The sequence below is a fragment of the Ischnura elegans genome, chromosome 2, assembly GCF_921293095.1.
Source record: "Ischnura elegans chromosome 2, ioIscEleg1.1, whole genome shotgun sequence".
In the NCBI taxonomy this organism is placed as follows: Eukaryota; Metazoa; Arthropoda; class Insecta; order Odonata; family Coenagrionidae; genus Ischnura; species Ischnura elegans.
In genome coordinates, this window is record NC_060247.1 from 24335684 (window position 1) to 24360718 (window position 25035).

General features: G+C 40.8%; 1 long non-coding RNA gene across 1 annotated transcript in view; it reads left to right on the plus strand.

Annotated features, from left to right (window-relative positions):
* The window catches only part of LOC124174020, a 61919-nt gene that overhangs the window by 7717 nt on the left and 29167 nt on the right, over positions 1 to 25035 (plus strand). Inside the window, exons 2-3 of the long non-coding RNA XR_006868838.1 lie at positions 8667 to 8813; positions 20041 to 20082. This is a non-coding gene — a long non-coding RNA (uncharacterized LOC124174020). The remainder of the gene's footprint in view (positions 1 to 8666; positions 8814 to 20040; positions 20083 to 25035) is intronic.

The window sequence follows — 25035 nt, forward strand, 5'->3', positions numbered from 1 at the left end:
AGGTAGGAAAGATCACGGTTTGTAAATGAGTGGTTTGCAAAGGAGAACGGGTGAATGTGATCTGGAAGGGAATTTATGAGGGAAGACAGGCGGGAGAGGATGGAACGTTTGGTTAGTGAAAATCTGGGATTAGCCTTAAAATGAATTAGAGCTACGAAGGGAGAAGGAATGCAAAGAAGGTTATGCTTTGGACTCGTAATCAGTATGTCCTCAGGCCTCATGGGAGTCCAAAATATGGTCATTTTGAGAAAATACCTAATAAACCCTTTGTGATAAGACCCGTCTGAATGTTTAGTCTTTTAAAAGCTAATATGTTTCGCCTGCCACTAAAATGGTCTAATGACAGGTCAAGTCTAGATTAGAGTTTGAAGTCATTTTCCAGAATTTCCTACGTGTCACCTTATGCAGCATGGATTTATAAACTTCTCTCCCGTTTTCAATTCTGTTTTATGCTCTTTGCGCCGGTGAAGGTGGAATATCTGCTGCATTAATTGAGTGTATGCATCTGTGTCCACATAAATAAGTCCAAAATATGAAATATTACATTAAAATGTAACTGTATAATTTGATATATTAAACGTATGTTCTCTCTGAGTGTACTGACAAATTCTCTCGATGCATTGAAAATTTTATGCAAATAAAATAATGTATGTCACCTTCTGCGCTCTTTCTGAGCTGGTGAGGGAACCAAAGCTAAACCGTTACATCCAACTGAGTGCTGTGCTTGCATTTTCTCCCATGCTCCAAGAAATCAGGGACGTATCTTCTTTTGTAAAACCATCGCCGCAGCCAGGTTTCGATTTGGGGATCCCCTTGATGGGAAGCCAACAATCCAGCCACCGCGCCGACCTGATGCCCGTGACTCAATTCAATGCCGAGAAAATCTGCTGGTAAAATTCATTTTTGTCAATTTATTTGATCTTGCTGATGCTATGCTCGTTTCAATGATGATGTAAGGAACGAAAACCGGGCTCTGACAGTCGGGAGGTCGCCTAACGGAAGAGATTTAGTCGCGTGTGGACGGAAGCGCGGGTGGCAAGTGGGCGTGAAATATGGAGTTGGATGCGTGCATGAGATTCAGGGGTGGCATTAGGAAGGTTGTGGGGTGGGGAGGAGAGTGGTGATGGCCGCAAACCTCAGCGACGGAGATGGAGAGGGTGCTGAGAGATGGAGCGGGGGCATTTGACGAAAGAAAGGTGCTTTGGGTGGGCAAAGGATTGTGTCGATGATTGAAGGAGGTGCCACGCCGTGTGAAGCTACTCTTAATCTTAAATAAACGCACTATATGACTGCACCTCAGTGTCCTATAATATTGGAAGGTTAGGCTTCTATCTCAAAGTATTAATCTGACATTAAATTTCGAATTTTTAAAATTTAATTCGAGCAGGTTGGATCAGAAGTAAATCAATCCCGGGAATAAGTATACCAGATTTTGTTTAAATAACCTCAGATCCAAGCCAGATAAGCCATCATTAAAACAAGATAAGGTCTTATATGGCCATGTAGATTTTGAAATATTATATTGATAATGATGATATGATCCTATTTAAATTAAAATATACTTCATATGCATCCCCCCTTTTGGGAGGTTTATTTAAAGCGTGACAAGCAGTGGAAGTTCCATACCAAATTATTCTATTTTAACTGAAATATTAATAGTTGATTTATGATGGTTATAAATTTAAATTGGCATCAAGTACATCAAATATGTACGTACAGATATGAATTAGGTTTATTATCTGCAAAGGAAAGACTAGGAAAGACTCGGGGTTAGCCAAAGTCTGCTCTTCATGAATAAAGAGGAGACCATGAATTATCGTTGCCCCTAACCTTGCATATTTATCCTCTTATTCCGTAGTAGAGCATACTTGCTCAAATAATCACTGAAGTTACATCAATAAAGTGACACGTCGCACTGAACTAGGGATATTAATTTCTCTGGAACACTTTCCGCTGCCAAGGTGCGAACCTAAGGAAATTAAATCGACAATCACTATGTCAGAGTGTACATGTATTTTTCGCTGAAAATCGGAAATATTTGCCGTCATGGCTTGTGTGGACTGCAAATTTTAATGAAGTTTTAGTTTTATTCAATTTTTAAAGTTACATGTACATACTATCCAATATCCACCATAGTAATTAAGGTAGCTAGAAATTTTACGTTCTTTAAATGAGAGTAGTTAAAATTGTATCCTTTCTCGAAGTAAATTGTTAAAACTGTTATGACTTTTCCCTAAATTTTCCGTTTCAACAAGAGGTATAATGAACAATTTTGACCTTTTGAAATGTATTTAATGGGTACTAGTTTTTTTGGTGAGGGATCGAGTTTTCCGTTGTATGTTCGTTAGATGCAGAGTACTTGAGATTATAGGATGGTGCTTTGAGTACTGTCATGTAATATCATTGTTGGTTCCTGCGGATCTGAGGTACTGAGTTGGAAAGGCGTTGGCTTGGGGAAAACTCCTGAAGAGCGAAAAGCCTTTGAGGGGTGGCGGAAAGCTCTAAGAGGCAGAATACCGAGGCTACGTCAGTTCGGGTTATAAGCTTCTGCAATAAAAGGTGGAGTCGTATTCTATCGCTCGGACCCAATTTCTCAAAGCTTTTGAAATACAAGACCCATTATCTAGCTCTCAGGCCTCGTGAGCACTTGGGACTCGCCGTTCTCCAACGCCCTGAAGCTATTCATATTTTATTTGGGCGTGTGCTGGAGACGCGATTTCGGAGAAAAAGGCAGGAGCGTAAATTTGGACCTCTTTCAATATTAAACCTAAGTGGAATTATTTTCAGCATTTGGTATCTCGTACATTTGATTGAAATGAATAAAGCGTTTAAATATCCTTAGGATTCATTAATAGGGGTTAAAATATTCCTAAGAGTCACCATGTAAAAATATCCTAAGGAAATTTTTATATGGTGCCTATTACGATTTCCACATGGATATCCTCTTTCAACTCAAAACGCACAAGTTCAAAGCTCAATCAAAATGAAGTTTTGTTTAGCTGAAATATAAAGATATTCACTTTCAGTGGCCATCAGATCAAATCTAAACGGGATAAACTCCTTCCACTCAAATTGAAGGACTTAATAATTCAGGATTAAAGTAGGTGCATTTAAAATTATGGGAACTAAATTCCCTGCAGATCAGTATTGATTCATTATGTGCTAAGAAAATGGATATTTATGTCGTCTTCAATTTTAGTTTATGTTTTATGATGGTATTGGTAGAACCAATTCAAAGGACGTAAGTTCTTTACGAGTGCCATAAATGTAAAATCGGAGAGTACTTTTAGCTTGTGCGATCCAACGTAGTACGTGTTAAGGGAAAGATGAGGCATGTTTCTAAGATGGGCGGCGGTAACTTCCACGAGGACCGTGGACCCTTCCACATGCCTGTACCAATGAGAACACTATCGCGTAATTGAAAAATTCGTTTGTAATAATCTCCGTAATAATTTGAAACCAAGTCTCTCAAACATTTTATGGACCCTCCTTACCTGTTGCACTGGTTGGAAACTCGAATTCATATTTTTTGTTAAATATATTTAATATAATCGTTATATTTAATGTTTTTTCTCAGCTTTATCGAATTTACTTCGTAATTTATGGCTAAGGAAGTAATGTTTTTATCTGTTTGCCTTTTGTAAAAACTGTAGATATTAAATATGGAAAATGACTGATATCATGTCTTTAGAACGAAGCTTCTTCGTTGATATGATTAACGGAGTTGGGTTCTTTGGTATACGAAATATGATATTTCTAAATTTATTTTTTTGCATTGGCAATAATACGATAATAGACTACGATGTAGACTCTTGGCATTTAAATGATATCTATAACGCCATCGGAAGTGTGAAACATTTCTATCACTTAATGTAGTTATAATTTGATGATTTTACCGCCTTCGTTTATTTTTTCCCTGTGGTCTTTCTCTACTCCCTGGTGATACGAAAACTCTCGCTCGTGTTTAGTTGTATCGTGCATTCATTTTCGATTCCGGTCGTAGTAAATGATCGATGGCCTTTCATTCGAGAGCCAGAACCGTTGCGTTATTCCGCAGATAATGAACCCGAGCCGTACTCTTGCTCTTCTCAATCCTTTCCCTCAAGCTGCTCCCTCTCTCATTGCGATAAGGCATCGTCCGCCTCCTCGCAGTCTCCCACTACTCCTTGCGGGGGAACTCCTTACTAATCTCGTCACCCCTCACGCGAGAGGCGCTGTCCAACTCAAAGCGACCCCTCGAACATCCGAGCGACGTCGCATCGGTCCCTTCCTCTCCTTCACTATCCATGCAAATGACTGCCCTTATTAAGTGTGACGAAAATTCTGACTTTGCTGCGTCAGGCTCTCCAACCCACTCCCCCCCCTCGTCCCTTCCCCCTTGAAGCCACCCTCCTCTGCAAACCCTTCGTGCCCTCGTCTCCCCGCGAAGTCTCTCGCCAGCCTCTCCAACCAGCACACATATCCCTCGAAGCTTTCCCCATCCTCATCACTTTTCACCCTTTTTTCCCTTTCCCTTCCCCTCCAATCCCCTTTCTTCTTTCTCTATCTCTCTCGAACTTATACATGTCTAATTGTCCATGCTGCGCTTAGATATCCAATCAATTGGGTTACGGAAACCAACTGTGCATACAAATGATGATTAAGGTCTCGGAGTAAAGTCTAAGATTCCTCTTTGCTATTCTATTGACTATTTCCTTCTTACTTCATTTGGTGGAGTTTAAGAATATTTTTCGAATTAAAATTTCGCAGGTGTGCACGTATATAAACGCATAATGTACAGACAGCAACTAACCATCATTTCAGAACAGTAGTGGTTAATAATGGTAATAATAATAGAACATTAGTAAAATGTATTCAATATCATCATCACTCATCATTCCTATGATTATTTAAATAAATAAAATATCGTAGCACTTTTCCACAATTTTTTTTAATGCGCACAACGCGTTTCAGCTCACTGAGCCATCATCCGGTACAAGACATTGCAAAACATTTGAAAATATATGTATACCCTTGAGAAAGGGGGTTGGGGAGGATTTGACATCTTTGAAGAAGATGGTGAGAACAGGCGTACAGAGTAGAGACAGTGGGAAAAGACACAACTACGGGATTTGGGGAACCCACGTTGGAAGGAGGACTCCAGTCATAACTGTAAAATAATGTTTTGCATTGTCTTGTAGCAGATGATGGCTCAGTGAGCCGAAACGCGTTGTACGCAATAAATAAATTTGTGGAAAAGTGATACGGTCTTTTATTTATTTAAATATGCCTAACTTCCACCAATTAAAGCCTGAATCTGTTGAACTTATTCCTAAGATTGGTTTGACGCAGCTCTCCACTCAGTTCTGCTATCGGCTAATCTTTTAACACTTACCTAATTCTTGTGCTTTACATTCTTCATCACCTGCCCCAATGCCCCATGTATCCCATCCGTGGCCTTCCTTTGCCGTTCTACCTGTCACCCTTTCCTTCAACGATAAATTTCATCGTACCCACGTGTCTCATGATGTGACCGATTCAAGTGTTCCGTATTTCACCGAAGGTTTTCTAAAGACTTCTCCTCTCATCTATCGTCGTGTGACATGATCTATCCACTTGATTTTCATCATTTTTCTTTAGTAGGTACCTACTGTTCGACCTGTTTTAGTTCGATGCCTAACTCTGAACTCAGCAAGAAATGTGAGGTTGGGGGTAGGTGGAAGTGGATGGTATTACTCGCGTGGCATTTTTCGTCAGAAACCACTGTAAATGGCAAGCTGTTTGAATTCATCCTTTTATTCAAATATGGAATCTAATTATGCAGTTGAATTCAAGTCTAATAATGAGCTCTCAGATCAATTCTTCGACGATGAGGTCGTTCATTCAGACCTATAACTGCAGTTTATTAAGATAATTCAGTAGATGGAAAGGAAAGATAAGCCATGGCGAAAATATTGGCTTCCTCGTTCAACCATTTCCTTATAACTTTAAAATGAAAAAATGCAAAAGTTGCCGTCCACTTTTCATGAGTCAGTGACGCCATTTAAATTCTGGTTCATTAAGTCCTTCAAGAGATACCCGATCCTTGACGAAAAGAATTGCTCACTAGGATGTAATTGACAATGAACCATGTGAGACAGATGCCATAAGTTGAGAAGTGGGGGAGAATTGGTTAGCCGCTCGGCAAAAGTAAGTGATGTCATGAATATCTGAGCGTAAGGTTAATGGCGTCGCATTTTTGCCACGAATAGGGTAGTTTCCTTCATCAAAGAAAACGAAAGGCATTGATTGCGATTCGTTACCCACCATTAGTGTATTCATAATACACAAATTATTTGGTTTTTGAAATACCGGTTTAGACGAATGGCAAGGGCCAAATTTTATCCTCATTTGAAAAAGGCCAGATTGGCGCCCATGCGATTCCACTCCACGTGACGTCACAGGGACCTAGTTTCTACACGAGAGGATAGGAGTTATACATCGTCTGAGGTTACCAATGCATGCATGAGGCACAGAGCTCAGGGAAACATGTCTTAATAATCACCTATTAAAACTGGCTAAGGTCGGAAAGTTTTCTTCGTTTGATAAGGTATTAATAAACCTTTTTTAAGCCAAGCGCTACCAGCCAGCAAGGTACTCAGCTACCCGCTAGCATCCTGCGTCCTATCAGCGCTCAGAGCCTCGATCAAGGTCACCTCACAAGGCGGGAGGGGGAACCAGAAATGCGTCGCACGGACTTTTTCCCATCATTCCTACTTACGCGTCGCGTTTTCGCGCGCTTGAAATTTTTCACTTTTCATTTAATCGCGAAAAATAGGTATCGTCATTTAAAATTCTAAAAGCGTGAAATACGTACTCCAGGAGTAATAATCTTTTGATTAAGGCAATAAAAAAATAATAGGAAACCACCCTATTGCTCTCGAAGTAGGCGACGGATCTAAAAATGAAAAAATGGGTGTCTCTTTGTTTTACAAGCTTTATTACAATCGATAAAAATATAAAAAATGGTGAAATATTGCATTGAATTTGATAAAATCAAGGAGAACATATTAGGATTTCTCCTACTATACCACGACCCATGTCGAGATTCAAATTCTTCCCCTCGAAATGAGAAGCATGCCCTCAATCCACCACTCTGAACTGACTTTCTTACATCCTCTCCCACATCCGCGCGCCTCGTCTACTTACCCACGTTTTTCGGCTTGTTTTCCCTGCCATTCCGCTCACATGTACGCGCGTGGAGGATTATATTTTATTTTCCCCCCGTCTTTTCAGCCTTCCGGCTTCCGTTTCCATCCCTACCTTCCTCCTCCTCCCCCCTTCCCTCCACCTCACTCGTCAGTCTCCAGTTCCTTGTCTGTTTGTGAGGAATTCTTGCTCCCTGCTCCTTAGCGAAGAAGTGATGGGAGTCTGTTGTAGGTAGTGGTGGGGTGAGGGTGGAGGGGTGGGGAGGGAGAGAAAGATGTAGAGAGCGCGTCTGAAAGGAGCTCCCGTCACCAATATTGACACGGCCATGAGAAAGCAGAAATTCTTCTGAAACCAAATAAAGAGAAGAATTTTCGGAGACTGAGACAGTGTGAGGGCGCCACGGTAGGGTGACGGGTATGGAGTGAGATTAGTGTTGGAGGTTTGGGAATGGTTCGTCGAGGGTGAGCGTTTGAAAGTTTTAAAGATACGTCAACTCATTGCCGTTAGGTATCATTCTGCGATTTCTTCAACACAAAAATTGACTTTTTTATGCAATGCTTATTTTTGCAACGGACACTGCATGGTGTGTGTAGTAAAAAAAGGAATCAGCCTTACGGATTTATTATTTAAGAGTAAGTAAACGCAATGTGAAGGCGTACTCGATGATTTTTTTGCTTTCTTTCGCCTTTTACTGCGTATGAAAACTCGTTTGGACGAAAATAAGAGCAGGAGAAGCGTCTATTAAGAATATTTCTTGGAAACTGATTATGAGGGCATGCATCGAAGATCCTTCTTTGCTATATAGGTCAACTTTCTTTTAGTTTTTGGATCCCCTTGGAGTTGCTTTGAGCGTTAGCTCTGGGGCAATCAAAAAGACTTTACCTGGAAAAGGGTATTCCTTTCATTCCCTTGACTTTTAATAATTAAGTCACCAGATCACCTACTTCTGTTTTTTTTATAATCAGCAATTTTTTTTGTGCATGGTTATCTTAGCTTATGCTTTTAAAGGTTACTTTGAACAATTCAGACTTTCATGCTTTAATACTGTGCATTCCAGGCCTTAATAATTAAAATTTGTACGCATACTCAGTATGATTAAATCACAAAAGCGTCTCATACTTTTATCTACTACTTACAATTAGCAAATCATTGAAAAATATCCCTGTAAGTTGAGGTTCTGCGTTTTAAACATTTTCCCGTGCATAGATGTCCGAGCAAACTTTACTTATTGAACTAATCTATGCTCATTATATGGAAAAATCGATTGATATAATGTTAAGAGAGAAAGGAATACATTTATTCCAACAGGCATTCATGTATTTATAAGTATTATGGCTTTAATTTTCTGCTCATTCACACTTTTATCGCTTCCCTTTATGGTCCTGGTAACATTTCGGGTTGGAAGTCCTTTTTTTCAGCGTAAGATTTTGAACAATAAATTAAGTTAACAACACTATATCTCAGAGTTTATTTTGTAACGTTTTGTTATATCTTTCCAGAAGCTACTGTGGGAGCTAAGATTCAGCTGAAGGGGATGAAAGACCGTGGATCCTATTTGAGATACCATTAAACCTTATGCCTTCTATTTTGGACCATGACAAAGTTCCATTGCGGCCATTTGGACCAAGAAATTGGTAAAATTCTTCGTAAGTATATTTCATAAGAGTATTTTTCTGAATAGCACTGGGTTTTGGATTAATCCAGGAATATATCTATAATTATTTATTCGGCGATCCTAGAGATTTTCATTACACATATTTTACTGCTCTTTTTTTTTTAGCTTCACACCTCATTACGGGGCTTTAAGAATCAAAAATTTTGAAATTTCCTTATGAAATAGATTTGGTCTAATTTTTTGGCCTCTGCAGAAGACTATTGAACATTAATTTACGTCGTGATGTTGGTCCAATTAAGATAATTTATTTACGCATTTTTATCTAATAAATTACATCATTGGAACAATTCATTACTACCATTGGAACAAAATAAACTTTCAGTGCATTTTAGTCAGCCAATTTTATGTACATACCATAAAAATAAAAATGAGAAACTTAACTTAGCTAAAAAAATTCCAGCTGAGGAATACATTTCCTCGGTCATAACGTAAGATATGCGCTGTCCCTCAGCAGAGGTGGCACCATGTGTAGCAAACATGTATATCTCCCATCTCGTCCTTTTGTGCTCGTTCAAAGCGGTGGTTAAGCGTACATTGCCTGGCGGGTCAGTCGAGGGCACTGGCGAGCGAGGGCCACCCTTTTAAGCATTCTGCTATCTAGATTGTTTCACATTATTTACGCATATGCCACATTTATCCCATGACGTCATCTTCTCCCATATCGCACCCCTTCTCTTTCGTCGACCCTATTCAATTCCTCCCCTCCCCCCACCACCGCCTCCCCAGCGGACCAATGACCGAGAGCTGGACGCTGCCTCTCCCGCCGTCCACCCTATTACGCCGCGGGCTCCTCCATCTCCCCCACCCCCCTCCACATGCGGAACCACCGAGCCGTATTCTATTCAATCCCCCTCGGCTCCCCTGCTGCCACCGCCCACTCATATCTCTCGCATCTTGCCGTACCCTTCTCAATGATCCCCTCCCCTTCCCCTGCAACGCAACCCTTACTCTGAATATGGCGAAGAGAGAGAGAGACACTGTCCGTGACCCCACTTGGGCATGGCCGTTTGCTCCCCATCATCAATAGCGCCATATCGCTGGGAGGATGGACGTAGAGCTGATTAAAACGTGCTAAGTGATACGTACAACAAATTAGCACAACCAGGATTAGTGCAGAGCGAGATATTTAAGATGCATTCGTGCGACCAACATTGAAATTGTAATATGTATCTCCCCAGCGTTTTTTGGCTAATTTATTTGGGTGAATGGAATGTGAAAGACGTGCTGATGAATTATTAAGACGCTAAGAGGCAATTTTATTCGACGAAATGCGGCTACAAAATCCTTTAAATCCGTACTTTTATGAGCACGGTAATTTACCTTATAATGTGCTATGATGTTCCTAGAGACGGGGAATTAAGGAAAATTTTGACCTTGCGAACTTAATAAGATTCTTCAATGGCCTCTCGCAAAACATATGGGTTTTATATTGTCATTATTCAAAGCTTATTTAAATGCTTTCAAACAAACTGACACCCTGATATAGAGTTTAAATGCTCCTGAAAGCGTCATTGCTAATACGTTTATTCGCCTTTGAAATGTATTCTCAGAATGACCAGCGTTTGCAAGCACATTGCAGTGACTGCAGTGGGAATTACATTTCCCCTCCACAAAGCGAAATTAGATCTTCCTTCTTATTAAATTCAAATAATTTTAATTCAATAAAAATACCCCATGGACCCCAATTGTAGAATATTTTCTAGTCTTATAACAGCTCAAATCAGGGTTGAGTATTTCTTATGTGAAATATTTTATCTTGCAAACGTATTTTCCGTCGGTATCGGTGTCCATCATAACTTTAGAGGAAATATTAGCGGAAGTTGAGCTAAAAACTTTCTCTAAGGAGCTTAGAAAAACACTCTACAGTGCATTAGCGTTCGCATTTCCTATTTTATTCCCGAAATGATTCTTGAAAGAATAAAAAAATCAGACGTCATGTCATAAATCTAGAGAAAGAGATATTTTGGTGTTCCTCTCCATTCATTTTTTATTCGGCTTAAAAAAACTGTTTCCTTCTCGTTTGCCATCACCATGATATCCTTTCCCTTTTCTCATGCATATGTCCATTTTTCCCTCTCGCTTGAAGAGAGCGCCAGGCTTACTCTTTTATATAAACAAGCTAGCTTCCAGGAAACACACAGCGCTTCACTCTCCTTTCCTTTTACCCATTATCTCTTCTTTAACAAAAGATTCTTCGTATATGCCTTTCCTATTCTTTCTTCCTCACCTAGTTATTCACCATGTTTAAATTTTCAGTTATATACTTCGAGTGAAGATCTACTTTTTAGCCTTATACATGTTCACTTATCGTATTATATTGAATATATTTTAAACAACCATTTTATTTCCGCTAAGAATCAGTAAACATGCTTATAATACTTTTGAAGTGAGCGGGGAAAATTACTTGAAAGAATTTACATAAAATATGTTTATTGCGTCTGTTATTGTACGCAAATCATAATTATCGATGAAAAGTAACATTGTATATTTCGTCCAAAGAAACTTATCATCTTAGAACAATATTTGACGAAAGAATGGAGAGATTTTTTTCTATGCCCATCATAGTTTGTCCAAGAGAAATTGAAGATTCGTGTTTTACAGGACGGGAGACAGAAGCAAAGAAAGCAAAGTACTAGAGTCATATAAACTTTTTTCATGGAATACTATGTGAACAACCTGCTGTTTCTTTTTATTTCATTAGAAAATTAGATTATCCTCTGATAAACAAATCCGTTTGTATAAAAGGGATCCAGAAAAACAGTTATCTACATCTATTTAATACCCCGCAAACCACCTAAAAGGCGGGTGGGAGGGGGTGTTAGGACACCAGCCGTTTACAGCTTTAAAAAAATGAAGTACTCTAACGAGGTTTGTACTAGCGTTTATTAAAGTCCTTTATGGTTCGGGGGAAAAACGAATTCCCATATCTATCCGTTCGGCAAAACATCTCTCTTAATTTATCGCATCTGTCGGACCTGGAAATATAGTGTGGCTATAATATTATGTTATCTGTGTCACTCTTAATGATATCCATTCTCAATTGTTCAAGCAATCTAAGCCTAGCACGCTGCCTCCGAGTCTCCAATGGCTCCCAGCCTAATTCGCTTAACATCTGGGTAACGCTGTCTGTACGTCCGTCGCAGTTTTTGACGATTATTCAAAGGAACCGTAAATGAGATCTTATAGAATGAATTTAGAAAGAAGTGCAGATATTTTGTTATCGAGATATGAAGAAGTTGAATAAAAAAAACTAACGGATATATGTGCAATGACTTCTGCTAATTTCTTAGACGTATTAGGAAATTAGAAAAATATGTGATGAAAGAAGTAAATGGGAGATTTATATTTTTGATGACCATTATAGTTTGATGAAGAGAATTTGAAGATTCGTGTTTTGCTGGAGGAGAGTCTGTAAATTTAGAACAAATAATGTTGTTAAGGCAATTTGCAGTAGTTCACTACCAACATATGGCCTGACTACCAGGAAAATGGTGAGCATATAGTGCCTGAGAAAATTGGTTGTTTGTGATGACGTTTGGCCCATTGTTCGTTTTTCTCCCTCCTTTATATAACCTGGACACGGGACACCATTCTTCCCAAACCCTTTTTCCCATTCCGTTGAAAGCTTCACTGTGAGGATCCCCTACACGTGGACCCTTTTTCATCGCCTCATCCTCCGGCTAAATTAAATGCGCACCTCGACTCCCCTCATGTTTTCCGTAAATTTGTGGGGTCGTGACGGGTTATCGTATCCCGATTCTCTCCAAAGCTGTAGTGAAACCCTCTGTCCTATTTTTACTGCATGGAATATGAGAAGCAAGATCGGTATTGTACGCTACTGCCTCCGCGGACCCTAAATGTGTTAGTATGCTGAGCGCGTGTCGCAAACGACCGAACGCCATTTTTTTTCAAGTCCAGTTGATATTCCCTCCATCGGTTGAGTCCGAGTACAACAGTCCTTCCCCTCCCTCTTCCCATAGCTCCCTGAACGTCCATTCGCCAACCAGTTTGAGCTCTTATAGTGGTCAAGCAATACCTTTTGGGATTATTTTTTTTGATCGGGCCGTTTTCTCCCCCCTCTTTCGATGACTTCCCCTCCTTTGTGTGTCAGTGGTCATTAGAGCGGGGGTCGAAGTCTCCCTACGTGACCACCCGGATGGGTCAAAGGGAGTGAGTAGGGTCCATCCGTAAAATCCTTTACCGACCCGTGTTGAGGTGGTGAGTATGCGCCGCGAAATGAGAGGGGCGGGCGATGTAGAATAGGAGAGAACTGAGGTGGACCCCGGTGGGGTTATAGTCCAAGCGGGTCCTTCGCGGCGTGCGCAAGCGGGAGGGTTGCAATGGGGGACGTAAGTGATGATTTATGTGAAAATCCCGGTGATGGTGAAAGAGGCATGGTTGCTTTGACCGTGGAAAGGTTGTTAATGTGAAAATTACTAAGAGGAGATGGAAATAGGACAGGTGGTGCTGTCACCGACCTCTTTGACTGAATGATACGGGGTGGAAGAGGCCACGAGCACCATGTTTCCAAAATGGGAGAATAATGGTCTTGAAAGGATGAGCATATTTCCATCATTCTTTGGCCATTAGTTTTGCACTATTTTAATTGAATTTACAGAAATGCAAAATTCATGTGTTTAGGGAGAAAGATCCAAATTTCAAATCTTCTAACGTGTCTGATGAATTGTTTCGTCCAAAAATAAGTATGAACGCAAAAGTCTCCGGAATGAGTGTTCAATCGAGTTTACGGTTAAGATATTTGCAATATTTGTCGAGTTAAAGCTTGTAAGTGAGGTGTTTACGTTGAATTGAAATTAAAGTAATTCATGATCAACAAAATTAAACTGCAATATGCATTCGCTTAAAAAGGGTGTACCTCAAATTGCTAGATAGGCCTTCATTTGATTTTTGGAGCGGTCTATGCAGACACAATGTATTCCCTTTTCTTTGATGAATACGTATGAAATATCACAGTAATACATTTATGCCTGACTCATTATTTGTCGTCAACAGGTCATCGAATCTTTTCTCGACGCATCATGACACGTAATAGGGGGTATTGAAACTAAAGGTATACGGTGCATGTAACGGGGCAGTGACATACTGAAACTAATTTAATAACTTATTTATCTACTGAATAATTCACTGTGTTCATCCCTCCTGTTGTGACGGTTAATCTATGCTTATTTGATGGCTAAGTATCAGCTTATAGTGAACGCAGTTGATTATTCCATGACGTTATAAGCTCCCGTTTTTATTTCGTATTTTGTTAGGAAATCTTAAAAGGAAAAGTTAAATCAATCTAAATCTTTTCCGCTTATTATATTCTCAGCAAGAAATAAATAGTACTGATTGGTAATCCCTTGAGGGATAACATGAGGACAGAAATATGCAATTACGGCCCAAGCCCGGAATTTCGTTGGACGTACCCACAGCCCTGCGTGACGTGAGAAAAACGAGGGTATCGCTCCGGAACATTCTATGAATAAGTCCCGTGCGGTAGTCAACAGAACGTCTTTACGACGCCAACAAAGAGCTTAAATGACTATAGGTACACAAAGGTGAAAAAATAAATAAAATTAGCCGTGAGGCATTAAACTCGATTCGTGAACCTTTGCTTAAAACATTGCGCCGCCCTTATCTCCATTCGGCAGCAGCCACTGAAGCAGTCCTCTTCATCTTGCTGCCGCCCTCAAAAAGACTTTCAGAGGCTCTCTTTACCCTCCTCTTTGCTTTGCCACCCCACTTCACTCGCTTGTTCTTCCCTCTCTCTCTCTCTCTTTCTCTCGCTAGATCTTCCCCCGAAATGACGCCGAGCCTGTGAGACGGCACGTTCAACCGGAGACTCATGCTCGCCCACCTTTTGGGCGCGTGGGTCCGCGAGACATATCATAGCGGTAGGTTTTCGGGGCGTTTCCATGCAAATTCCGCAAAGAGGGGTTGTGAGAAGGGTGGGTGTGGAGGAGAGGGTTAAGGGTTTTCATGCTTCCGTCATGATTCAACCCGTTCACCCCCCCCCCCCCCCGCCTCCTTTCCCCCTTCCCCCACCCCCTCACTCCGTACATTACGCATCCTCTTTCGCTCTCACGGTTTCGGGACATCGCCTCTTTTTATCGGTCTCCGTGCCGCAGCACCGTGCCACGCTTTTGACTCCTTTTATGACGGAAGCCGAGCCCCTTGCAGTACCTGCTTACCTACCTTTTGAGTCGTCTCGTTTCCCAGATCTCGCGGTTCGGTAGGAAAGGATAAAAAGGAGTATACGAGACGACAACGGTTCCTTTGATCTCCGACAAACGTGTCCGCCTTAAGTTATGCGTAGTTTGTGATTTAGAAAACTTCAATTAGTTTCCTGCATTGTGCTTTGTTAATTCTTTGGCATAAAACTGTCTTCATGAAAGGTATTATCTCGGTGTTTTCCCTCGGTCGGCGAAGCATGAAACTATTGTCTGGAGTTTATTCCTTGTCAAATTAGAAAAAAACGTCAGAGCAGACAATTTGCGACGTTCTTGATGATCCTCTGACCTCATTTGTTCTGATTTTCTACAAAAACCTATGCCGCATATCCCTTGTATCAGTGATAATTAGTTTTTTTTAATTATAATTAATTAACTTTGTGAGATATTGACTCCATATTTGATAAATTAATTTTGCAAAAAAATTCCTTACTTGGATTTATTAAAGGTCACAGATAATGTGACGCATAGTTAAATTCTGAATTCTTGGATGATCAACGTAATTTTGATATCACGTGTTCAAAATTAAATTGCTATTTATACCTGAGTTAAGTGATGCAGAAAAATTTGTAAATCAATATTTATTTTACAGGCTTAAAATATTCACCCTGAGTAATATAGTTGCATGAATGGTCCAGATGCTATTTACCTGAGTAACCTTTATTTGAAGTTGATCAACCATCGTTTATTTAATCAACTCATAAGATAACATTCAAGAAGTAATGATGTGTTAACCCCAAGCGTTTTTTAAATACTCATTTCAATTTTGTTTGACCCTGTTTGACCTAATTACTTGTGTTCAAAACATGTATACTTTCTAAAGAAATGACAGCATTCTGTGGCGGTTTTAAAATAATTGGCTCATGATACTGAAGCATTCAGAGAAGGAGAAGGTTCGCATTAAGGTTAATTACCTAAATGGAGGCAGTGGGAGAAAATAAAAAGTATCAATTCCGCGCGCCGCTCATTCGGCAAGGGTGTTGTGCACGAGAAGTGCTCCTCGCTATTTAAAAGCACGCACGCACGCACGCACAAGAGCATTGCCCAGGCCGCGCATAATGCGTCGCCAATGTGTGTGCAGGACCTCTCACTTTGTGTGTGAGCCGGGGCAGCGAGGGAGCGAAGTTGAGCGAGCCCCCGCCAGGGGACTCGACGACGCGCCATCAGTGTACAAAGCAAATTGGGCCAGGGGCGACTCCGCGGTGAAGCGAAGAGGGTGGTGGAGAGAGGAGGAGGGGGAGGAAGAGAATGGCTGGCTCTCATTCCACAAGCGCCACCTCCCTCCCTCCCTCATTACACTGCAGCCATTCCGGGGATATCCGACTCTTTTTATCCCTCTCTTGCACTATCTCCTCTTCCTATTTCCTATTCTTCCTTTTCGTTCGCTTCCATTATTTCGTCCCCGTTCCAGTACCGTTCTTGTAGCACTCTCTAGGATGGTGGATATCTTTGCGTGTGCTTTGCGGGATAGTTAGGTGTTCGCGTTTCCAAATTATGGGAAGAGTTTGGTTAGGAATCGTGTTCTTAAAAACATTTTCTTAAATACTATTAACGTTTTCTTATACGGCCAAGCCATTTGCAAGTAAAATGTGTCGCAGAAACATTTTACTAGGTGGCAAACTTAAGATGGTAATGACAAATATTTTACCTTGTAACATAATGTAAACATGCTACCATGTTGTTTGTTGAGATAATTTGAAATTAACAACGGTAGTGATGAGGCAAGAATGGGTAGTTAGGGACGCGGAGAGAAAATACACAAGCGGGAGTCGTTGTGTTGAGAGAGCTACTTATAAGACGTGTTTTAGAAGATCAGCAGAATAAAAAAAAGAGGACGCAAAGAACAAGGAGGCGCCCAAAAGTGAGAGAGAACCGATACAAGGAAGGACGCGTGATCGAGAGACAGGGATCGCAGAGGAGGATATCGGGCAGAGAGTGGAGTTGTGGAGTACTGTACTATCCGGCAGTGTTTGAGTGGAGACGCGAGCAGTGAACCCGATAAGTAGACTTGAATGATTATAACCAATACACAAGGGGAAGAGTTAAAAGCCCATTGGAATATAATTGGAAGTTATGCAATCTGTTTGTTATAATGATCGATTGTAAATTGGGCCCTATTAGTCTTATTTCTTGATATTCTAAATATAAAAGTGTAAAAGTGATATTTTGTGCATGTTATTTTATAATTAAGTGTGTTTTTTATACCCTAAGATAACACGAAACCAAATAAATAGTAGGTGAGTAGTGTTACGTAATTTGGGTAGTGTTACAACCTCATTCCCATGTTAGTTCCTTCAGTTCGCTAATATTTTCTTTTTACCTATTTCCATCTTAATTTGCCTCAGTATTTATGTTATGGTTTTCCTATTGGCAATTTCGATTCAGTTTCTCTTCATATCTCTAGTTAAGTATAACCATTGCTTATGACTTGGCCTATTTATCACGTCCTTCCCTGGCGCCTTGTGCTCTACATATTCATTACTTTTTCTACTCTATGGCACACATCCAGGATTACAATAGCTAAGGAATGATGTTTACATATCTGATCATAATGGACTACAATGGTAGCAGGGTGCAGTCGAAAGGCAGGAGGGGGCCCTGGTGGCCCTGGCGCGTGTTCTCTCCGTTATGCTCTCCTCTGTACGGTCGCGTTCCCGCACTCTGACCCCCACACTAACGTAAAAAAGATCTCTCTCCCGCATTCGCTACACATCTGCGTGAAAGCTCTCTCCGTCACACTATCTCGCGTTCGTCCAAGCGTCCGCGTCCGGGGGAATTCCCACAGCCATGCGACGGAAAGAGAGAGAGAGAGATTGTACATACATAGATACGTACGTGGTACTGTGAGTGGTTGGGGAGGGGGGGGATATATGCATTATGAGGGCGTCCGCGGCGCCACCACTCGTCCGACAGCGGTCGCTTCGCAACCGTCTGTCTACAATCCTTTCTCTCTGCAGTCGCCGCCTCTGGGAAATAAAATAAAAGAGGAGCGAAGAGCCACTAGTTCCCTCTCGCAAAAACCCTGCTCACGTGCCCGGGGAGTAAAGGAAAAAAATAAATAAATGGCAGGATGTAGAGAGCGGACGAGTCCTGTTCTTCTTCTGTTTTCTCCCCCACCCCACCCCGCCACCCCCTTGTGGCCCTAATTTCGCGGCGAGTTCAATGGCAAGCGAAGAACGGGACCACATGCCAACCGCCCTATTCATCCACTCCCCCACACGGGCGTCATATGCTCAAACCCTTCAACGTACCTCCCGTGCCGACCTACCTACCTACCCTCCACCAGTATGCACTAGCTATTCGACTCATGTCTCCCCATCCTCTCCGCGAGAATGAAAATAGACTATCAGCTAACATAATTAACTAATTCATTTGTGGTTTACTCAACTTTATGAATTAACTCGTGCTGTTTTCTCTGGAAAATTTTCGCTGATAATTTTCCCCCTATTCTCATAATATATATTCGTAAACATTGTTTTCCTGAAAGAGGGTCATAAAGATGCTTTGAAAATGTGCATGCTCTCCGTTGAACCGATTAGTAACAATAGTTTAGCATGTGGTTTCCCTCTTTTATAGACCATGTTCTAAAAATGCTAACTCACCCCTTCCATGCCCTCAAATAATTCGCGTCCAAAGAATTCTACATTCACATGCCACATTGCAAATCGCCCCAATAGGCGTGGAACGATGCATGCTAGGACACCACCCGCTGACAAATAGAATGAACATGCGTATGCAGAGTTCCGCCCTACATTTATTAAAGTCCTTTATTGCTTTGAGGAAAAACGAAGTCGTATGCCCATCCGTTTGACATAATATTTATCTAAATGTATCGCTTCCTTCGGAAATGTAAATTCAGTGGGGTTATATTATGATTTAAATTGCTCAAGTAGTCCAAGCCTTGAGCTTAGCCTCTAAGTCTCCAGCGTATCCCGTTCTAATTATTTCAACAACTGTGCGACGCTTTCTGGCGTTCTGGAATTGGCATCATGAATGGACAAAGGTACTGTTAATTGAACTGATCAGTAACAATACTTCAGGATGTTGTATGCCACATCTATCGACCATGCTTTCTTTAAAAAAAAAATCCGACTCGAGACCTCCCTCAGGTTCTATAACCTGCCGGCACGGCCAGCATCACCCCCCGTCCTTCGGCCATCTCCACCGTTTTCAGCGCCGGAACATGCGTGAGCCATTAGCGGGGAAGAGGATAAGGACGCGTAGGGAGGAAGGGGATCATGAAAGGACGGAATGGGAGAAGAGGAGGGAATGAATATGCACGTTTTATTTGCCGAGAGGGGAGTGTGGTATGGGATGAGAAGAGGCGGAGGGCGCCCATAGCGCGTGCAGCGGAGAGGGGGAGTTGATAACGGGGGTGGGGGAGGGGTCGGTGTGGACTAAGAATAATACAAAATAAACGCTTTTTAAGTAACACTAGAGACTTAAAATGGGGCGCGAATGACAAACACACGCGCATCATTTCCACTCGAGAATGAGCGTGGCCGCCCGCGTATGGAGTCCAGAGGAAATACCCACTACAGTGTAGAGATCAAAGAAAAATATCCCAACGTGGCCATTTTATTCCATTTCCGTCTACCCGTTTGCCTTTGGAGTACTCGAGGCTATTTTAGAACATAAATGTGAGAGTTGATTCTCACATATTCATAGCAAATATAAAATCTCCAAGAGTACATTTCCTGAACGAAGATCTAAAAGATGAACGTGGGAATTTTCACCATCTGTAGCGATGTAGATAGATAATGCATTATTATGATTTTATAGTTTAAATAGCCCTTGTAATCTTACAAGAGTGATGCTAAATATTTTTCTAATTATTATTGAGGTATATGTGGATTGAAATATTTGGTTTGATTAATTATTTACCGGATTAATGATAACCTTGTATTATTTTTTATTCAACAATTATTCTTCAAATTTTATATTTCTTTTTGATATTTCTTTTAGGTACTAATGGAACCGAAAACCGTGGCGAGATTGTGAAATATTGTAAGTAAATCCTTCATTTGTGATACTATCTGTTGAATGAAAATTGTACTTTGTTTTTCCACATATATTTATTTACACGCGACCGCGGTTTCGACACGCTGCGTCATCATCTGGCCTTTGTCAGCCCACGTGTAAATAAATATATGTGGAAAAACAAAGTACAATTTTCATTCATCATGAGCAATTTCCATAAAGAAACGCCTGAAACCATCAACTATACTATCTGTTTTTAATCCGTTCTATCAAATATTATTTAGTATAGTACATCACCGTGTTTTCTCTCCTTAAAATTTTAAATATTTTCCCTGGAATGAAGCCAGGAAAAATTAAAAACATAGGAAAGTATGACTGAGAAACCCAGATGTATGTCAGCGTAGATGAGAATATAGATATTGCGTAGATATCTGTTTTCCGCAGAGCATTCCATCAAACGCATCAAATATGATATGGAAGGTTTAAGGATAACGAAAGATCTTTTAAATACCTACTTAATATATAATATTTTTAGTTGTTAATAGCATTGAATTTTGTTTTGGGAGACAATAGAAAGGTTAATGAGAAAGTCAAATATTCTTACTATTAGCGAGACACTGTATGGTGTTCCTAAAGTAAGCGAGACACGATTAAATTGATCATCTAAACGAATGGATGGAAATTTTCCTTTTTTCCCGGTATTTTTGCTGAATTTTAAACATAACATTGAATTTTTCTTTCTTGTCCCCAGAAAAATTGAAACATACCGACGAAAGTACCAATTTTTTTGTTTGAGCTGGTATACCGCATTGTTTCGAGGCATTTTGATGCTCTGTGTGCGCTGGAAATTACTTCATATGCTATATTGATCACTTTATTTGTAGAATTTACCCACTAAATGAGGGAGTGTGGAGAGTGAGTAGTTGATTTTGATTGCTTTTTTTATCCAGTTAGAGCGACACTATCCAATAAGTTGTACGAAAATCTGCGTTTTCATTCAGTTAGGATCGTTTTAATTCAATATCAGTGAATAGTACATATCTCGCGTCAATAGGAAAAAATGCATGGTTTTTCAGATTACGCAACCAAAATTCATTTAGTAAGGCTGTATTCCAGTGCATATTTATGTTACAACAAGTGAGTTGCCGTCAATCATTTTTTGCTCATAACTTACGCTATTTAAAAATAATTGTAGCAGGTACCAAATTTCAAGGTGATAATTATTTACCTCTTCCACTTGCGCTTATCATACTTTAATTTTTGCTATTCTACATAAATTCCCTGAATCCAAGGTATCTCTTAGCTACGGAATAGTTGCATTGCGCCATTTGCACAGAAAATAAGGAAATATAAGTTCTATTATGCATGGCCCAGGTTTTATTGGCTTTGACTCATCTGTAATTGAAGGTAGTTGCAACAGATACTTTACAGCAACATTTAAAACTATTTGGCTTATTATATCCATTTTAGCATTGCGATTTACACATCGATGGCAATCTAGAAAATAAATAATTCCATTAAGACTTTAATGCAAAATATCTTCTTTTGCTCCACGAAATTCACTCATATACTTATTTTATTATTTTTCAATGAAGCCTGCGTCATTTTGTCATCACGCTGAAGACCACCATTACGGCCATCCCTATTTCGAGTGAACTGCACTTTGGTATAGATTTTCCCTCCATCTTTCGTCATTCAGATTTTTCCTCCCTTCGCCCCTTTATTTTTTAAGAGTAGGCGCGCAACATACCCTCCCCCCCTCCTGCGCCCCATTTCCTTTTTGGACCATTTTTCAAATCCGAAAGCGTCGTTGGTGTTCCTTCTCTCATCCATCCGTCGTATGTGGATGAGTGGTGGCGGCGGTTGAGACCATGGGGGTGGAGGTAACGGGGGGGTGGAGAATCCCAGCGGGTGGTGGGGGTGTGTGTTGTTCGAATCGGGGGGTGGGGGTCGCGAGCGGCCACGCAAACATGTGGGGTGGGTTGGGAGGGGAAAAGGGGGTGGGTGGGGGAGGAGAGGGTTTCCAATAATGGGCGAAGCGGCAGGGGTCGACGGGTAAGAGTGATCCTCAAGTGTTCAGAGTCCTTCCCTCTCCTCCTTACCTCACCCCCCTATCACCTCCTCGCCTCCCGCAGCAACCATTCTATCTCTGTCCCACCCACCCACACCACACCACACCACACCACCCTCCTCCTTTTTATCCCTTTTCCCCGCTCCCCATTCATCCATATCCAATCCGTCTGGTTTCTAAAATCATGGGGAAGTACGTTATAGCGGTTGTATATACGCACTTGAAAAGGGGTTTAGGGGTATCGCCCTTAAAAGGAGAGAGAGGATAATGCAAGAAATAGAGATTATTTCTACAATTTTTCCTTCATCCATACCTGTCGCAAATCCTTTTTGCAGGGTTTCTAAATTCATAGAGGAGTAAATTTTACATTAATAACGGATGGATGGAGAGGCTCGAGTACGAGTATGCGGTGTGACTTACCCGATGGTATCGTTCTAACTAGGTACATAAGAAAGTATTCCAAATCAAATACTTATTATCTACTCTCTCTCTCATTCAAGCAGTAAATCCTACAAATAAAGTGATCAAAAAGTAATTTTCGGTATGATACGATAATAAAATGAAAATAGCACAAAGCTATCACAAGCGCACATAGTGTATAAAATGCCTCGAAGCATTAAGGTACACCATCTGAAATAAAAAACTGCTACTATTAACAGCATTTTTAGTTTTTATAAGTCTAGGGAAGCTGCTTCCATTCTTCAGAGAGTCACACTTAGAATGGAAGTATCTCACTGGAAGTGGCGGTTCTTTGTATTTCTTATTCTTTGCTTTGTTCATCCGTTCATTTGATATGCATTCCCCTTCTCTGTTTTTTTTCTAAAACTATGGAGCCGCAGGCACGTTTTAGCTTTCCACTACGTAATGCTATTTAGGAACACATTTGCATGTGGAAGAGGTTTAAGTCCCCTTGCACAAGAAGAGTAAAATTTGGTTGCTAGTTGTACTTTCCCCCTTATTCACGGTCTTTTAGTATTATTTTCTTAACTTTGTCTTGTACGTCTGGTTCCTAAAATTACGGAACAGTGCTATCAAGATCGCTGAATTCCAAGAGGATGTGAAGAATTTCTGAGCTGTTAGTTCGAGGCAGGAAAATTAAAATTTCACGTTTTCACGATGCCCGATAATTACATTACGTTAGATATTCTGAAGCGGTGATGTGATTGGGGCAATTCTGGCTAGTAACAACAGCCTTGATGAGATAGTGTAGTTTTGTAGAAATAGATAATACCTAGTAGTAGCCTAAATGAGTCCAAACGAATTCTTCGTCATTTTCCATGGAATTTGCTCGCAAAATAATTCCCTCTGCAGAAATTTCTTTTTTGAAATTATGCGTTTGGTTGCCATGGTAAAAACGATTATAGATTTAGGGAAATTACAATATACTTGATTCTTTCATAGCAAATACTATAGCAAATACGTCTTCCCCTGCAAAGCCAGATCTTCATCGTGCCTGCACGTAATGTTAGTCTTGAAACTTTTCTTGCTCGAACCAAGAGTTCCAATGTTCTTCACACTCCCTTGGAATGCAGCTACCTCGCTATCACTTTCCCATAAATTTAGAAACCAGACGGCCTAGACCGGACGAATCAATCTTCTAAGGTCGTCCTCAATTTTTCCACGCGTGAATAAACGAACACGTGGTCCATAGCACGAAACTGCGGCCTGTTTCATTACGTGCAGGCACGATAGAGCACTCGCTCTGCAGGGGAAGACGTATTCGTGGCGTTTCGCTCGTCAAGTTTGCGGGTAAGCAAGGATAATGTCCCCAGATTCCTTTCCCTGATTATCATCGGATCGCACGCAAAAATGGAAACGGGGCGCTCTCATTTCTTCGCGGCAAACCAAGTCGTCCATCACTTTCGCCTCCCGTCTCTTTTCACGTTCGACGAAAACAAATGGTCCAGGGGGTTGAGAGAGAAGGTCTGATCGTTAAAAGGGAGGCAGCAGGTCCTTTAGGCCGCGACGCGGTGGTGGCTGTGGAGCGGGTGCTCCCCCAACTGGGTGGTCATCAAGTCTTCGCCCCTTTCCGCCCCTCGCAGCGTGAATGCCGAATGAGGAGACAGATGGAGCGAGCGCGAATGATGTGGAGAGGGTCTGCGCTGAGCGACAACGACGAACGCTTGCACAGTGCGACTGCGGGCCGATCACCTACCCCACCATTACCAACTACTTCTCACAATGAGAATGGTGCGCCCAATATATATTCATATATTTCCCAGGTTTTATGTATGTATTCCAAAATTTATGCTAAATGTGTTTGTTTTGTGTTCATATATAACTCATAATATTTGCATAGAAATGATATCCCCACACTGCTCAATTACTTCACACAGTGAATGGTGCGCGCAACATGTATTCATTTTTCCTAGAGTTTATGTTTGCATTCCAAATTTTATGCCTGCATTACAAAGTTTGTATGCTTTGTGCTCTTATACGATTCATAATATTTGCATATGTTTTATACATTCTATACGATTGAATGTAGCTATTGCATTTTAAATTTGCAAGCAGTTACACAAATTCAAACGCGTATCCGGGAATTGTAGGTTATAAAAATTGATGATAAATTCTAAAAAGTTTTCAGACATTTATTTCAAGTCATGAAATTTCCAAAGATATTCAAGAATCAGTACACATTCAGAACGTATTATTATAGTATAAATGTTTTTCAGATTTCCTCGGCCCCAATGCCCTCCTGTGGTGACCCCCGGTATGACCATTCTAGATACCCCTTTGCACACATCATGCGTTTCAATGAATAGATACAATGAAGCGTACAGATATTTGTACGAAAGCAATAAAGAAAGAATAGGCTAGATACGCTGTATACGACTGCTGATATTTTAAAGTACCGGAACGGAAGTGCAAGAGCAGAGATGCTATTTAAGAATAGAACACGTGAAGGA